Raw genomic sequence first — 6,000 nt, forward strand, 5'->3', positions numbered from 1 at the left:
GCTAAAGATAGGAGGGTCTGTGTGAAATGCTGTTTTCAACAATGTAAGATTATAGTCGGAAATACTTAGTATAGTAAGCTAACTGACTGGGATGATGAAAGTTATTTTTGAAATTTTTTGTAGCTTTCTGCCTTTAAAAGTATAATTTTAGGGCTGTCGGTTAGTTCATTTGGGAGAGTGTGGTGCTGACAACACCAAGGTCGAGGGTTTGGATCCCTGTACTGACCTGCAGCCAAAAATAAATAAATAAAATAAAAGTATAATTTTAACTACAAAGTAGTGTTCTTAATCCATGATAAAATATCAAAAAATTCAATAAAAACCAGAATTGTAATGTTGTGAGAAGTCAATCGAAGGGGGAAAAAGCTGGTTGGTCATGCACAATGAAGGAGTGTGCATAGTGGCCAAAAATGCACCAGCTGCCATTATTGGTATAGAGTAAATAATGAAACTCCTAATGGGGTTTCCTGGAACTCTATTCAGCTGTAACTAAAGCTGTACCTACTGAGAACATTTAATTGTATGTGAAGTTTAGATAAGTACTAGCTGACACCTAGACATGTGACAAGACAAACCTCTCTAAGGCATAATAGCATCTGTGAGATAAAAAAGCTCTTTATGGGTGCCATTGCACCTTTTAATTAAAGTGAGATGAGGATAAGTAAATAAAAATAGTATTGACTGTCACTCATCTGAAAATGAATTTACATCTTAGTAATTAAATGGACATTATCAATGCCTCAGCCTTTTTCTTCATATTCTATCTACTTATTTTCATGCAACTTTCACTTTCATTCCTTTTTTTGTATTTTGTCATGTAAGGAGAATTAGACATAGGAAAATGAAAAAGTAAAAGCTTTAAAATAATGTCTGGGCCAGAGTTTTTTAAAATTATAGCTATAGACTGTTTATGTAAAGGATTAGGTGATTTTTTTTTTTTTCCTGGTGGGTTTATTGGGAGTGTCCTTATTGGTACAGATTCATTTAATTCCCGTTTGGTGCAAGATCCCACTAAATATCATAGGCAATAATTAGAATTATAAATTGGCACCTCACCACTGAGGAAATTAATTTTTTTTCATATGTGCATAGTACAATGTGTAACTATGTATTTAAACGTTTTAGCAGAAAATAGTAGAGAAGAAAGTTGATCTCCTGTTACTTTATGTTTCAAGGCAGCTTTTTGGCAACATAAGACTTGTTAATGACCAGTTCAACAATCTGGTTCATGAGTTGGAGAGAGAAGATTGGGTCCAGGGGTTAGGGGTTGCAGGAGGAATGTTGAGCATTATGAGTTGTCTGTCAAAGGACAGATAAAAAGTTCTGTGAATGATATAATCAGCTTTCTAGAAAAATCTTACAAAGGTGGAGTTTTTCACCATACTCTCTGTCTAGATTTTTTCCTTTTTTTTTTCTTTGCTTATCTAGCTTTCCCTCATTTTTCAGGTTTCAATTTACCTCTTCCTATGAGAAGCAGTCTTTAAGCCTCCAGCGCCTCCTCTCATATCTGGCTTAGCTGTCTCTTCTAGGTATTTTCCTTATCTTTATACTTAGCACACTTTCTTGTTATTGTTTATTTGTCTTCCGCATAGATTGAAAGCTATGTGAGGGCAAGGTCCTCTCTTGCTCACCATTGCAGTGCCCAAGCACCTAGCACAGTATCCGACCCAAAATTAGCCTCTCAATAAATGTTTGTTTGATAATCACATTGCGTGAAAACATACTAACGTTACTTGTATTTGGTGGTCTTATCTAAGTGGAAGGTACTGCTCTTTCAGGCACCGATTCAGCTGTTCTGTGGTTTCACCTTTCAAGGATATATGACTGCATTTTATATAACCACTGGTTAAGAATAGCCCAATATTGTTTGGGGAGAGGTGGAGGGTGGTTTCACAGACAACAGGCACTTAGAATGATGCTTTCTTTGATATTATGATGCCAAGAGGAAGAGGTCTGAGAGCTAAGGGTTCTTTATTTGGATATTGGTATGTTTGACTTGTTCATTCAGCAAATATTTATTCATCTCTAACAATCAAGTACTTATTGATTTCAAGATACTGTGCAAATGCAATGGGAGATTCAAAGACAAATTATGCATAGATTCTGTCTCCAAGTTGCTTAAAGTCTGATAGGTGAAATAAGACATATTTGCAAATACAATAAAAGGAAGAAAGCAATAGGTGACATAAGAGGTATAATCACCACCACAGAGCATATGCTCAAAAATTATTTGCCTACTAAATGTTTGTTCTCATCTTTTGATAAAGTGCTTTGACAGTTGGCCTGTTTGTAATTTCTTCATTCTCCGTCTTGATTTGTATAGCTTTCGCCTGCTTTTTTGCCTGGTGGCAGTATTGGTCTAGCATTCTCACTCTTCTTTAGGCTTGTTGTTTGAAGATACCAGTTCATTTAGTAAACTGTCAACATAGAAAAACTATGTGCACATCTTCAATCTGAAATGAGCAATGATCTATCATTTGACAAATCCTATTTGTCTGAGAAAAAAATTAAAATCTGATAGTACAACCAATGTAGAACTCTTTAAAAACATGTCATTTTACTGAGCAATCACCTGATAGAATATTTTTAAATGAGTGGATAGAGTAGATAAATATCTGAAAAATATCTGTATAAAATAAAGTAACTGAGATATAAGATAAAGTAATTGAGAGAAATTTGTAAATATTTCTGTGGCTTTTAATGTCCTGCTTAACAGATTTCTTATAGCCGTATCAGCAAAGCCCCCTTGCTCTGGGCTACAGTTAGAACATAGGAAGTGCTATAGGGATGTAAGCAATAGAGTGATGTTCATGGTTCATGTTATAATTATAAGGACTGTACCCACTTGTAAAAGTTAATTCACCACTACAAATTTCTAAAGTTGCTTAAACAGTTAAAGGAAGAGATTTCAGTCTTTATGAAAAGTGAGCCTTCTAATCATGGCTAAAATAATGTACTTTTGACCTAACTTCACTTAATCTGATTAAGTAAATTTTGGGATAGGCTCTGAAAAACCTTGGAAGGTTTTTTGTTTGGTTGGGTTTTTTTGTTGTTGTTGTTAGTTTGCCTTAAAGTTAAATGTATGTTGACTTGTAGGGTATTTCTTGGAAAAACCTATTACTGAACTAGTACAGAATGTGAATCATTTCTCGCTTGAAATACAAGATTGATGTTTACAGGGCAGTTGTCCAGAATCTTCTGGCTGAATTGGAAAGTATTTCACTCTTCATCACTGTAGGTCCTTTTAACTTTACAAATGTGTTATTCAAAACATAAATCATTTTGGTACATAGGAAACTCACTTAAAATAAGATTTTTAAAAGACTCCTGATAATTCCGTGAAACACTTAGGGTTTTATAACAATTTCTAGCAGGAAAAAAAGTATCTTTAATACATTAAAAAATATTTTCAGAGATAGCTATTCCAAAATGTGTAATATATGTGAGAGAACAGTACTATTAATATTGTAAATATTGAAATGCTTAAACACATAAAAAGCATTATTGCCTTTATTTTCCCAAAACTGAACCTAGCTACAAATTTAAAGCTGTGAAGTCCAGTACCAGAGTTAAAAGAAATTATTTCTAGGTTAGGAATGACTACTTTTACTTTAATCCCCAAATAACTATCTTTTAAAAGCTTATTCTATTGTTTTATATATATAACTTCTCTGTTTGATAGACTTAGAAGAATTTAAATCAATATTGCATACTTTGGCTCTCATGATATGTTTTAAATAGTGGGCACCTAAGCTAAATTTTCAGGCAGGACTCTTTTTGTTCTTTTACAGAATAGCTTTAAAGTAGAAACGAGGCTGTGATTTTGGTATTTGGGAGGACATTTGCTTATGATTTCTCGTTCTCAGAGCATTCCTATAGATATACCAAAAAAGTAGAGTTTTATTCTCTTAAATCATTTTATTAAACTATTATTGATACAAACTTTTTCTTTTTCTTTCTTTTTTTTTTTGTTGGCTGGCTGGCACGGGGATCTGAGTGAACTTGGGGTTGTAAGGCTACATTCTATCCAACTGAGGTAACCAGCCAGTCAACTAAACTACTATTGATTCAAACCACCATCTGTTGAAATAAAAATATAAACCACTCAGAGACTAAAGAGTTTAGAAAAGGAGTTTATATGCAAAGAAGATTTGCAAGGGAGTCTAAGCTTTAGCACAGACTTATCAAATTAAGAATATGAAAAGTATTTAAAGGAAATAAACCTACAAAATTACCAAAGTCACCAAGTTTAATTATTCTCTTCATGGTGGAAAACAGTTTTCTAAAATAATTACCATATCTAAAAAGCTTATCGTGTATCTTCAAACATCAGCATTGCCAAAATCAGGGATATAGTTATTAGAGAGTAATTTACAGGAAAAACTCAAGGTTTCATTTGCTTGGGGAATGAGAACTAGAAAGGATGACTTTTGTTGATGTTACTTTATCTCAGGATTTTGTCTTAGGTGGTCCTCAAGACCATCTTTCCGTTTAATGATTCACGGAACTCAGAAAAGACATTTTACTCACAAATAGTATATTATAGTGAAAGTATATGGATTAAAATCAGTTACTGAAAAAATGCACCTAGGGTGAAGTCCAGTAGACACCAGGCACAAGCTTCCACTTGTCTTCTTCCAATGAAGTCATACAGACAGCACTTAATTCTCCCAGCAATGATGTGTTGTAACATTCTCAGAGTATTGCTAACTAGGAAAGCATCCCCAAGCCTTGGTGTCCAGATTTTTTCTTGAGGCATGGCTGATGGCCCCTGTGACTTTCAGTCTTTAGCCTCTCCAGAAGTCAAGCTGATACTGTATGGCCTAAGGCCCCCACCATCAATCACATTATTAGCTTAAACTATCTGGCATGGCCTAAGACCCCCACGTAAACAAAAACACCCATATCAGGCAGGATATTCCAAGGATTTAGAGGTTACCTCCCAGGAGTTTGGCAGGGGCCAAACATTTCTTTGGTATGTGAAGGGTTTACACAATCAAGACCTGCTATGTTGATCCTTTACTGCAATGTTTTGTTTTCTGACTGTGGAATGTGATGTGTATTTCTTACCCATCATGGCCTCTAGTTAAGGTGTCAGTTTCACCTCCAGAAATTGTCCTAAAGCATGGATTTTACCATAAATTTGTTTAGTGATATTTCTGATTCAGTATTATTACTTTGATATTTAGTTTATTATGTAAGTGTGATAAAAGATGATGCTTAATACATAAATAACTTCTGGTAGGGTCTGGTTAATAAAACTAGAGCCACATGGTACTAAAACTTAGGAGTTAACTTTGTTTGCAGGCTTTGTAAAGTCCATAAGGTTGTCATTACTATTACATGTAAGGTAATGCTTTTATCAGCTCACATACTAAAATCAGGAACCAAGATCTATCCAACCTACCTCAGCCAAGTTGCTTTGACCTGTTGCTTAATAATGGGCTTGCCATACCTACTTTAATGAGATTTGTGCCATTGTCATGATTACAAAAGTGATCTAATTATTGCCTGGTAGGAAGGAGAACAGATTCATATTGAACCTATGCAAATAGCCACATGGCTATGAAAAGTAAAGAAACAGTGAAGGCACTCTATGTAATACTTAACCATTTTTACCATTGTTTGTGCATTTTTTATGCCATTTTCTACAGAATTATTATTTTTGTATTTTCTTGACAATGTACAGATGCTCCTTGACTTATGATGGTGTTATGTCCTGATAAACTTGTAAGTTATAAATATCGTAGGCCAAAAATGCATTTAATGCACCTACCCTACTGAACATCATAATTTAGCCTAGCTTATCTTAAACATGTTCAGAACACTTACATTAGCCTACGATTGGGAAAGATTGTCTAACACAAATCCTATTTTATAACAAAGTGCTGAATATCTCATGTAATTTATTGAATACTGTACAAAAAGTGTAAAACAGGATGGTTTCACACCCTTGTAAAGTCAAAAAATCATAAGGTGAACCACTATAAGTCAGGAACC

Source organism: Cynocephalus volans, chromosome 5 (genome assembly GCF_027409185.1).
Source record: "Cynocephalus volans isolate mCynVol1 chromosome 5, mCynVol1.pri, whole genome shotgun sequence".
NCBI classification, from domain to species: Eukaryota; Metazoa; Chordata; class Mammalia; order Dermoptera; family Cynocephalidae; genus Cynocephalus; species Cynocephalus volans.